Source organism: Tiliqua scincoides, chromosome 3 (assembly GCF_035046505.1).
Source record: "Tiliqua scincoides isolate rTilSci1 chromosome 3, rTilSci1.hap2, whole genome shotgun sequence".
NCBI lineage: Eukaryota > Metazoa > Chordata > Lepidosauria > Squamata > Scincidae > Tiliqua > Tiliqua scincoides.
In genome coordinates, this window is record NC_089823.1 from 151,471,838 (window position 1) to 151,484,318 (window position 12,481).

Sequence of the window (12,481 nt, forward strand, 5' to 3'; positions counted from 1 at the left end):
GACTCTAGCAACCATTGAATTTTAACAGCTGTTTTATTATTAAGTACTCAAATGTACAGCAATAACTTTGAAACACTTGTATCACTGAGGCCAAAACAGCATTTGTTGCCATTATGTAGCCTGTTTTAACATTCCAGTACAGTAAAACTAGTGACTAAAGTTCTAGTGGTGGGGAGGGTGAAATATATTCTAAAGACAGTGAAGATCCAACTCTGGTGTCATATGTTTATCCATGGAGGAATAGATGCAGAAGGGTGTCTGTGGTAAACGTTACTCCCTGCAAAACATTCATGTGGATTTTTTTTGCTAGGAGACCCAGTGCATACTCAGGGTGGGAGAGATTTCAGTATGTAGAGGGGTCACAGGAAGATATGCAGCCAACTCTTATTCAGTGGCAAAGATATGCAGCCCACTCTTGGCAAAGTTCAAGATTCAACTGCACAAAGCAGTGTATGTTTAGAGGGTGTTGTGCAAGGACCGCCCATGCATGAGGCTAACTGAAGTGGTTGCCTGAGGCAGGAGATTAGCAAGATGGCACCCACCACCCAGCCCGCATGCACTGATGTGCTGCATTTTGTGACTGCTGAAAAGTGCCTTATGCCACTGGAACATAATTCTAGCAGCATAAGGCCCAGGTAGGATTGAGCCATAAATCTAACAACATTTAACTGATTTCAGTTTTTGAAAAATTAAGTTGCATTGAAATGAAAAAGGTCTTCAGTTATGGGTTAGAAATAGCCTCTTCCAGCGTGGGCTGTGATAACCACCTGGTACAAGATTGCTACTGTGGAAATGAACTTTATCTTTATGGGTTAACTGTATCAAGTAAGAAGATTTGTGTGAAATGATAAAGTGAGCCTTGCTGATAATCCTGATAATGTGAACTGTTAGCACTGCTGCTACCAGGTTACTGGAGGCTCAGGGCAAAGCCCTATATTGGGCTCCACATGGCACCCATCATGGTAGCACATTGGCTGCTACCATGGCTTCCAGTTCTGAGGTCCAGGGATTGATCCAGTTGGATAAGCCCTCTAATGGCTATGGGCCTTCAGCCAGCGCCCAACCTGACTGACCACTGAGGTGACCCCCTGATTATGGTTTCCAAGTATCCTGCAATGTTACATTGCTCAGTATTACAGCTGTACGAACTGCCTTGTTGCAGTTCCAACTGTGCTATATTCAAAATATTTACAATTTTACCTCAGTGTACTAAGAATTCTACAGCACCTTCTGCAGGGCCATATTATTCATAAGGCTGACTATGCTGAAGCCTAGGGGGCCCACAAGGACTAGGGGCCTGTGTTTATTTTTATTTTTTGGCTGAGGCGTTGTTACTTATGCCCAAGGGCTCCAGTGGTTAAAGGCACTTTGCACTCTGTGCAGTAGCAATATGTGTACATATATATCTATCTATATATACTCTGATAAGTATACAGGCCTCAGAATGCCTTATAAGACATTAAAAACTCACCTCTGCAGAAGGAGCACACAAGGAAGTGCATGTGGGGAAGTGTGGGGATCCTGCATACCCAATCTGCAGGTACGGGGTGCCCTGTATTTTTTTATTTATATATGCATAACTTTAATGCCATATTAGTGCCAAAGTATTGTGAATAGAATTAATCAGGAGACCCTCAAAATGGATATAGGGATATGTACTGTAGTCTAGTACAGGGGTGTCCAACATTTTTGGCAGGAGGGCCACATCGTCTCTCTGACACTGTGTCGGGGGCTGGGGAAAAAAGAATTAATTTACATTTCAAATCGGAATAAATTTACATAAGTTTACATAAATGAATATATTAAAGATGAACTTATATGAATGAATGAATGAAGGTCTTGCAATAGCTCAAGGCCTATAAAAGGCCTTTCCTTTGCTGCTGCTACTGCATCACAGACGTGAAACAACAAGCAGTGGAGGGAGCCCTCATCCCACAGCTCACACAAGAGGTCAAACAGTCACCCTCACACTGAGAGCAGTTGCATCGGGCCAGTGTGGGCTCCAACAAATCTCTGGAGGGCCAGAGGCTCATTGGAGACTGGAGGCTCCTTGAGGGCCACATTGATGGGCCTTGAGGGCCACAAGTGGCCCCAGGGCCGGGGTTTGGGCACCCCTGGTCTAGTACCTACCGTACCAGGATCAGGCTGTCGGCTGTAGTGGAGTCAAATATTGAAGTGCTGGAAGGGGCCCAAAATAACTGAAAGTCTAGGGGCCTGGCCATGAATTAATATGGCCCTGACCTTCTGTTGCCTCCTCCTGCTGATATCCAGGAAGCCTGGATCCCTCAGAACAGTCAGTACACGTACAGTTGGTCTGTGGTGCTGACAGGAAAGTGAATAAAATCAGAAGATATTGAATGAGTGTTAAAAGGTGAAAAGGGTTAAAAGCTCCTGTAACCCTGTCATGGTTCCATTTTGAATATCCTTATTTATATGGATCTTGGCAACAAATAGACCTAACCCCAGCACAGGCATCTAAGTCATATGTGTTTGCTTGGACAGCCAGACTCATAGCATTAGCAGAGAAACAACCTCTCTTCCAAATTTATTGACTTGGAAGAATGCAAAGCTCTTAATCTACTTCAGAGGTGGCCTGAAAATTGTTTGCATTTTGGTCCAAAGGGTATGAAACGGTTAAGGAGGAATGTACCGGACTGGGCTTTGCTTCTTTATTATGTTTCACCTCAAAGGATATACTATACATTTCTGAGGGCCCAATCCTAACTAGGGTTTGTGATGTCATAAAGGCATGCATCACAGCATACATGCCTTTATGATGTTACAAACAAGTGTGATGCTGGTGGCCATTTTGGGGGTGGTGGCCCCAGCACACTGCCACAGAGGGTGACCTGTGCTGAGGCAGGTAAGCTGTTGTGGGAGGTGGATAATGGGCAGGGGAGACAGAATGGTGCAGGAAGGAGGAAGATTGGAATGGGTTCTAGGCAGAGAATGGGGAGCAAAAAGGAAAGCAGAACAGGGCAGAAGGAGATGTCCTTTTTAAGGAAAAAAGCAACATGGAGTTATACAGAGTTAGCTCATGCTTATTAGGTCCCTTGGAAAGGGTTAATGACAGGGGAAGGCGGTTTATGCTTCTGAAAAGATTACTACTGAATGGCAAGATAAAGACTTGAGGAATTTATCAGACCTTTGAGAGCAAGCTTCTTTCAGGGAAGTGTTTAGATAATCTCCAATAGTAATGTTAGATTTTGTCTTGGAAACTGTTGTGAACTCTGAACTCATGTTTCAATAACCAGAATCACTTGTTGCAGGACTTTGCTGAGCCCGTGTCTGATCCCTCTTTCCCTTCCCCTGTCCCCAAACTTAAAGATTTTTCATGCACAAGATTTGTTTTTTGCTCAAAGTGGTCTGCAATGAATTATATAACATTTACATTGGCAAGGATGAACATATGCATTATAAACAAACATGGGTAAAAATGACTGCCCAAACAATAGTACTTTTGCCACAGGAAAAATCACCTTAGAAAAGGGTAACTGGAAATGCAGAAGCAGCAGGCAGAGAGGTGCTTAGCCCCTCTCCTCTCACTGTTTAATTAGCCCAAATCTCTCTCCCATACACCCAAGAAGCTTTTACAGCATAGAACTTCAGGTCCATGTTTGAAAGAAGTTTGCATGTTACTTGTTTACTTCTAAGGGCCCAGTCCTAAACAGGGCCAGTGCCACATGCCATAAACATGCAGGAAAGCACGTTTACAATATGAATAGAGAATAGAGAGCACCGGCACTGGACCTTGGCACCTTGGCACCAGGCCCAGTGCTGGCAGAAGGAGGACATGCCACTGCCAGGGGTGTGACCACAAGACAGAGGTGCAGCCTCTGGGGGGTAGGGGAAGGGCAGAACAGGGGCAGGAACCGGAGCTCTGCTCCAGCAGATCCTGACTTCCATGTTGGGCTGGAAGGCCTGACATGGTCTCAAGTCAGTGCCGGCAAAATAGCCAGTACAGACTTGAGAAGCCCCATTGAGGAGCTGGGGGCTTTTCCCAGGAGAAGGGGACAATACAGTGATAGCCACTTTGGCACCCGCTGCTCCAGCTGGCACCAGGAAGCTCAGGATTGGGCTGCCTGTTTCTTCTGCGGTATTTGAACCAAATGTGAATGTTGTTCAAGTGAGACACAATGTGGAAAAGAATTTTATGCCCCAATCCTATCCCCTGCTACCAGTGCATGCTGCATCCTATGCTGGGGGGGGGGGGGTACTCAGACAGCCTGCATGAGGTAAGTAAAAATATTTTCTACTTATCCTCTGGTAGGCTGCCCAAGCAGCAGTGGGACTCCTAGAACATACACCACCTATTTTGATAGCGAAGGTCCAAGGAGAGGAAAGGGGCAGGGAGATTTGAAATGAAGGGAAGAAGATGGAGTGTGTGCTATTGCCACAGGATCTGCTCTGTCCTGTCTCCTCCCTACCTCCAGTTCATCCTCCCTCCCTGACCAGAAACACTCCCAATCCTCCCCATCCCTCCCACCGCCTGTCCCCACTGCCAGTTCACCTCATGCCAAAGGATGGAGGCCTCACTGCTGGCCCATGCACATGGTCTACAGTGATTACATTGGCCGCTTTGGTGCATGCCGGCTGTGCCAGAGCGAGCAACACCATTACATGACTTCCAGCAGGATTCAGACACTCTATGGAAATTGCGTGATGGTTTTGTGCACTCCAGCATGCTGGCAAGCCAGCGTAGTCATGTGTTCTGCCAGCAGATCCCAACAGATTGGATTGGGCTGCCTATGTTCATCCTGAGACAGTGAGCAAAACATTTTGTAGATAGAGATGCTTCAAGGAAATGAAAAAGATTGTCTGATGGTATCTCCAAGAAATGTCATGACCAAGGAAATACCTCAGGAATTACAGTAATGTGCTATCAGTATGTGTATTGTGTATTGGCAACCTTCAGTCTCGAAGGACTATGGTATCGCACTCTGAAAGGTGGTTCTGGCACAGCGTCTAGTGTGGCTGAAAAGGCCAATTCGTGAGTGACAATCCCTTCCACACTGGGAGCAAGTGCAGTCTGTCCCTGGTCTGTCTCCCTGGCTATGGGCCTTCCTTCTTTGCCTCTTAGCCTCAGACTGTTGGCCAAGTGTCTCTTCAAACTGGGAAAGGCCATGCTGCACAGCCTGCCTCCAAGCGGGCCGCTCAGAGGCCGCTTACTGTGCTATCAGTAAGAGGATGCAAAAGCAGATCTCGGGATTGTGTGTCCAGATACTAAGGATGGATGAAAAAGTCCTGACAGGAAGGCACATGAGAAAGAAAATAGGGAAAAATTGGAGACTCTTCAAAAGGGAGCAGAGTTGAAAGCAAGCAAACAAGCAAGGAAACTAAATTAGTCAGGCAGGTCTGGCAAGATCAAAGACTAGCAACAATCTATGACAATTTTCACAGGAAACTCTAAGGACCAAAGACCCCCACTGCCTGGCAATGAGACCAGCAACGTAAAGCGACAAGAGGCTCGGCTTGGTGTGCAGAAAAGCCCTGAGCGTCTTATTGGTGTTTGTAGTGTTGCATCTGGCCTCCCAATCCAGATGTAACTGGATCATCATTGCCAGTTACTTCTGCTAGTACTTCCGATAGGTGGACTATGCAAAATATTATGGCAGGGGACAAACATTGGGAAACAGTGTATCAGAATTAAGAGTTCTAGAAAGTATGAAGAATTACTGTAGGGAAAGTGGAGTGGAAGGAGAGGGGCAGTTGAAAGTACAGTCTGGGCAGTGAGAGGAAGTTTTCCTTCCTGTCCTCTAGAACTCTTTCTCCTCAGTCATTTTGATCTTCAAGAAGATCTAGCTGTAGTCTTGGAAACCCACTAAGAGAAAAGCGGTTGGAGAGAAGTGGTTTTCAGTGAGAAAACCATGGGCAGGGGAACAGTTTAAATGTTTAAAACATTTATACCCCAACTTTCTTGTCTATAAGCAACTTACAGTCAATAAAACATATCCTAAAAAGACAACGAAACAACCATAAAACAAAACAATACCCCAAAGAAAGTATTATCAATATTGATAGATGACAATATGGAAAAGCAGTACCTTTCCTTCAAATTACCACAGGAATACAGCCATGAGGGGGACAGCAGTGTGGTGGGGTGAATTTGCCCCCTCATGCCCTGCAATGCTGTCTATGCTGCCTGCCAATGTTGCACTTGAAATTGCCATTCCCACCCAGTCTATAAGGATTCAACACAAGTGTCAATAAGAACTGAACACATTTTTGTTGCGAAGTGGTATATAAATACAGTAATTTTCAAGTATTTCACCAGCAGGATCAAGGTGAGATAGGCAATGAGATGGCTATAGCATATGTTTGGCTTCAGAAGGTAGTTCAGTATGCATTTGCGCTTCAGTAGGAAAAGTTTCAGTGAAAATTATATTTCTTCAGTAGCTGAAAGGGTTTATGAAAAGTTGATATTGTTACAAAAAGAATGTCATTTTCTGTGACATAAAGGAAGTTAAAACTGATAACATTCTAGGCATTCAGAGCATTAGTTTCCTACTGAGAGTGATTATCTCCTGTTACCAATGCATTAAAAAAATTAAAAATGCTGTTAGTAATAGGAAATAGTGGCTATGAGTTTGTGTGTCAGTCAGTTCCTTGAGTTGTGCTTCATATTAATAGCCTTCATACAGCTCCTTAATTAATGGAGGGAAAAGATGCAAACTAAAATCCAGAGAAATAATTTTAGCTGTTAGGAGTACTAAACAGGGATATTGATTGTGAAGCAAACTCTTGAAATAAATGGTTTTCCCCTTAATCCTATGTTTTGTGGGCCATGGTAAATTTGCTACACTGTAGTACTACAGGGACTCTGTGTGGATTTGATTCCCTCCCCCAGGAAAAGAGATTCTAGGGCAGTATTTCTCAGAGTATGGGTTGGGACCAACTAGGTGGGTTGTGAGCCAATTTCAGGTGGGTCCCCATTCATTTCAATATTTTATTTTTAATATAGTAGACTTGATGCTACCATGGTATGTGACTGCATTTGGGAAATATTACAAATCTATACTTTTAATAGGCTATTGTGTATATGCTTTTAACAATGATAGTAAATGGGCCTTACTCCTGGGTAAGTGTGGGTAGGATTGCAGCCTTGGATTGTTAAAAATTTTCCTGCATGATGATGTCACTTCCAGTCATGACATCACTTCCGGTGGGTCCTGACAGATTCTTATTCTAAAAAGTGGATCCCAGTGCTAAAGATTTGAGAACCACTGTTCTAGGGTTTTGTCATTTGAGGTATTGGCCATCTGACACATTACATGCACAAATTGTATGATGGTAGTTGCTAATGGAAGAGACTGTTAATTTACTATGTATATCTGTTATCTGAATGGTTAAAAGTATCTGCTAGTTGTTGTTGTTAATACAGAACCATCAATGTACATGATGCTTTACACATAATGTGAAGACAGGTCCTTCCTCCAAGGAGCTTACAGTCTACTCTAGACAGAAAGGAAACAACAGAGGAAGAAAGGGAAATGGAAACAGGGTAAGCAAGGGAAGACTATGCAAACTGTTCCTACTATATGTACTCACAGCCCAGTCCTAAGCTGCCTGGCACCCAGAGGAGCAGCAACGCCAAAATGGCTACCACTACATCCTATGGGCACTGTGGCAGCCGCCAGAGTCTCCTTGGGGGGAGGGGACAATGGGAGAGCCTGTGGACCAAAAGATTAAAGTTTATATTAAATGTAAATCTTAAAGAGAATTTTTACAAAATGATGTATAGATGGTATATGACACCAGTTAAATTAGCAAAAATGTATGAAAATGTACCAAATAGACATTGGAAGTGTAAACGACAAGAAGGAATATTCTGTCATATGTGGTGGACTTGTACCGAAGTGAAAAAAAACATTGGACTTTGATACACCAGCAAATGCATTTAATATTTAAGGTAAATCTACAAATGAAACTAGAAGGTTTTTTTGTTGGCAGTGGTGTCATTAGGAGGGTGGAGGGGTGATGTTCACACAGGAGGTGATACCACTACTGGCCAAAATTGTTGAAATCATGGTTTTTAGGAATAATACCATCTTGTTTATATATCATTCAATGTGACATTTACAGCAGAATGAAATGAACAAACTGTGTTGAAATATCTTTAATCTATTTAAAGTTATAGCCAAAAAACCATTTAGGGTGGGACAATGATGCATTGCCACATAAGAGCAGCCCCACTGGATCAGGCCATAGGCCCATCTAGTCCAACTTCCTGTATCTCACAGCGGCCCACCAAATGCCCCAGGGAGCACACCAGATAACAAGAGACCTCATCCTGGTGCCCTCCCTTGCATCTGGCATTCTGACATAACCCATTTCTAAAATCAGGAGGTTGCGCATACACATCATGGCTTGTACCCTGTAATGGATTTTTCCTCCAGAAACTTGTCCAATCCCCTTTTAAAGGTGTCCAGGCTAGTCGCCATCACCACATCCTGTGGCAAAGAGTTCCACAGACCAACAAGACGCTGAGTAAAGAAATATTTTCTTTTGTCTGTTCTAACTCTCCCAACACTCAATTTTAGAGTGTTACGCCCACCGCCCAGGGTGTAGCCATGCCCACTGCATGGGAGGAGGTCCATCAAGGGGGTGACGTGCTCGCTTCCTGCACCAGGTGACGCAAACCCTCATGATGCCACCGTTTGTTGGGAATATTTGATGATTCGTTTCTGAAAGATTTTAAAACTTTATTATTATAAATAACAACTGCCACAAGAATATTGTACTGGAAGGTTTCAGAGATACTTTCAGTTGAAGAATGGTGTGTAAAGATATTGGGCCTTGCTGAAACGGATAAACTTACAAGTTTCCTGAAAGTGAAGTCCATAAAGACTTTTATGGACATTTGGACACCATTCATGGTCTTCCTGCGTGTGAAGGGGAAAGTGGTCAAATGAGTTATGGATTTGATGAGTCGATAATTGATATATAGATAATTTTTTCTCTGTTCTTGAAAATGTATTATAGAATAACCAATAGATATGATACGTTATTCTGTAGAAGAACAAAGAAATGTAGATTTAGAATGCCATGCTTGCCACACAACTTCCAATATTTGTTTTTATTTTTATTTTTTATTTCCAACTTTTTGAGTTAATTTTTGTTCATTTTTGATGTTTTAATATAAAATTACAATTATATAATAAAAAGAAGGTACTTAAGCATTCTGATTTCAGTATGGTAGTTTTTGGTGTAATGTCTGTTGGATTTATTGTTTTTTTTAAATTGAGTATTTGTATTTTCGGTGCTTTTGGTTTCCTACTATTTTTTTCTTGCGACTGTTTGCAGCTGGCTGTGTGTCTTTTAATTTTTTAATATTTGTATTTTATATATTTATATTAATATTGATTTATTATCTACGTGATGTGTATTTTAATTGTGAACTGCTTTGGGTGCTCTTTCGGGAGAAAAACAGGATAGAAATTAAATAGAGAAGTACAGTAAAAAGGTTGTTGACAAATTACTTCTCAACCAACAATGAGTACAAGCAAACTAAATTGGGAAAAAACCCACCCGTGCTATTTTTCTTGTGTAATGATCAGTTGATCTTCTGCCTAATGAAGTGTCACCAATCAAAACTGGACCATCACCTTTCTAAAATTCAGCATGTTACAATTTGTTGTTCATTCACCTAGTTTACACTATGATTACTATTATACTTACACAGCACTGTCAATGTACATGATACTTTTTGAGGAGAAGGTGAAACCCTGGCCTGGAAGCATGGAGAGCTGACACAAAGAGGGGAGGAATGGGAGGTGTAAGAATAACAAGCGGTTGTCTATGATTAACTTCTGCCAGATTAGAAGTATATACAACAACAGGTTATTCCTTGCCAAAAGACTGGACTGATTTCTTGCTCAGACTGTGGGTAGAGGTCCCTGGTTTTTCCCTCAAAATGTTGGTGGAGGTGTCACTTCTCTGGCATATTCCTGACAGCCACAGATAGCTTTAACACCTTTTCTTATGTAGGAAGTGCTGAAAGTTTATACTAAATGCCATACAATTAACAGCCCAATCTTAACCTGCCCTGGAGCAGGCAGGCCAGCTGGCCTGCACTTTATCCAAAGCAAGGTTGGGGCTGCCCGTGGCTCAACCCGGGGCAAGGGGAATTCATTCCCCTTACCCTGGGTAACGCTGCAGTAGCCCCAATGGAGCTACTCAGATCTGTACCACTTAAGGAGGTGTCACAGATCCGAGCAACCAGGAGCTGCTCCAGGCTGCCCAGGACCAGTGTTAGGATCCAGCACATGTGCCAGATTCTGGCCCCACTCTGCACTTAACCGTGGCCCACCCATGGGTCTGCCCGCCCTCCCCTGCTCCAGAACACCTGCTTTCCACCCTCCCCCCACCCCCCAGACTCCCACACCAGCCTGACTTGGTTGGCGCAGCCTTACCTCTTGCGCCAACTCCTCAGGGCTTGGACCAGCTTCCCTTCTCACTTGGTGGCGCAAATGTGACTTATGGCACGTTCACTGCACTTCTAGGCCAGCGCAAGGGACTTGTGTCGGCCCATCTCCTTTTTTGGATGGCACCCTAAGTTGAAAACAAACTGCCTATGGGTAACAGTATAAAAGAATGAGCATTTTTTACATATAGAACAATATGCAAGTGCACATTCCCAGTATACTAAGAACCCAACTCTATAAATGTGAAGCATAGCTTGGCACAATTTTGTAAGGAAAGGCAACCAGAAAAAGCCATTCTAAACTAGGTGGGAATCAGTTTGTTAGGGTGCATGAATCTCTTTTGTGCTAGCTAATGGCCAAAAAAACATTAAGATGGAAATGACCATGACATGCAACAATCACAGTCTGAAAAAAGGATTCACTTTTGATTTTGCTTTTTAAAAAAAAATTTTGACGTTGATTTTGCTGATATGAACATGTGAAGTAGCTTAACACCATATCAGGCCATTGGCTCATCCTACCTGGTATTGTCTGCTCTCCATGGTCTTAGGAAGGGATTCCAGTCCTACTGCTAGAGATCCTTAAACCCATTTCTGCCTGGCCCACAGGTCCCTGTTGCATATATGCAATGTTGGGCAGAAATGGCTTAAATCAGAAAGATTTAACTGACTGACTGACTGACTTGGGGATCTTTGGTAGGCAAAAATACACTGGGCAAGGGCCTCTAGTCATCACTCTTTTTTGCATCATGTTACATTTTAGTGGAGAAAGTTCAGACGGGTTCTGATCCTTAGCCAGAGTATGTTTGACAAAAAAGATATCTGAGGTTTGCTAAAACCAAGTGACCATGGACGTGATTGTGTGCTGGGTTTCTTTCGACAATAGACTTAATATAATTTCTACTTTATATCAATTATGTTCTCTTTTTCTTTTTTCAACTCTACATTAGGAAAAAAATTAGTTTCTGAATCTACTTTTAACCATGTCTTCATGGTGTCTTAGTGAAATCACTAAGGTGGTTTTAGTGGTGTCCAGCTTCAAAGTGGCTGCTGTGTATATAGGCTGTGTTTCCTGATTACTGCTTTTCACGGCAACTAATGTGCTCATAGGTATTTTTTTAAAAATTGCTTCCTTCTTCTAGAGACATTTTAATTGTTTTTATATGATGACTAAATATAGTATCTACAAGGACAATCATTTTAAAACATGTCAGCCCGTCTTTAGTCTCATACAGCAGTCTAAAGGCAGTATTTATGAATACACAAAAAATGAATTTCAACTTGTGTTAATGGAGGGCACTTTCCAAGTCATGTTTTAGTAATTCCAATGGACTCAAGTTGAGTCACCCCCCCCCCTTTTTAGCCTCCTGTGGAAAAAAATGGGGCTGCGGCCGGGCTCTGTGTGTGTGAGTTGGAGTTCTCTTTGAACACTCCCTTGCTGCCCCCTTCCATCTGTAAATGGGGCAGGAGGGGTGGGAGGGACTGCAAGAGAGCAGGGACAGAAGTGGCAAGAGAGAGGAGGGTCACAAGCAGCAGCTGCAAGGCTTACCAGGACGACCCAATCCTTTGCAGCCTACTTAGAAGGCTACTTTGCAGGCTACTTAGAAGTAGCCCCACTACAGTTGGTAATTCAATGAGAATTCCTTCTCCCTTTCCATGTGCTTGGCAAGCATAATTGCGATGACCTCCCTCTTCCCCATCCCTGCCTCCTTCCTCTCCCTGGGCTTCTCCAGCCAATTGTAAGGGAAGAACCTCTCCTTGGCTTCTTCTCCTGCTCTCCCTCAGCCAATGAAAATATCCAAATGCCCATCCTTTGTCCAATGATCATCCATTCCTTCCTTCCAAGAAAGGAAAGACAGGAAAAGAGAGCCCAGTCCTGCCTCCCCCACTCCTCCTCACATTAACCCTTTTCCGCCTCCCAGCTGTTTGCCCAGTCAGAATGCTGGCCCCAAGAAGTTTTTCACACCGTGAAAACAGTAAGCAAGCACACCCAGAGTCTGCACTTTAGTCTGCATGCATGGGGATGAGTACTGAGTCAGGGGCACCCTGACTTGAGTC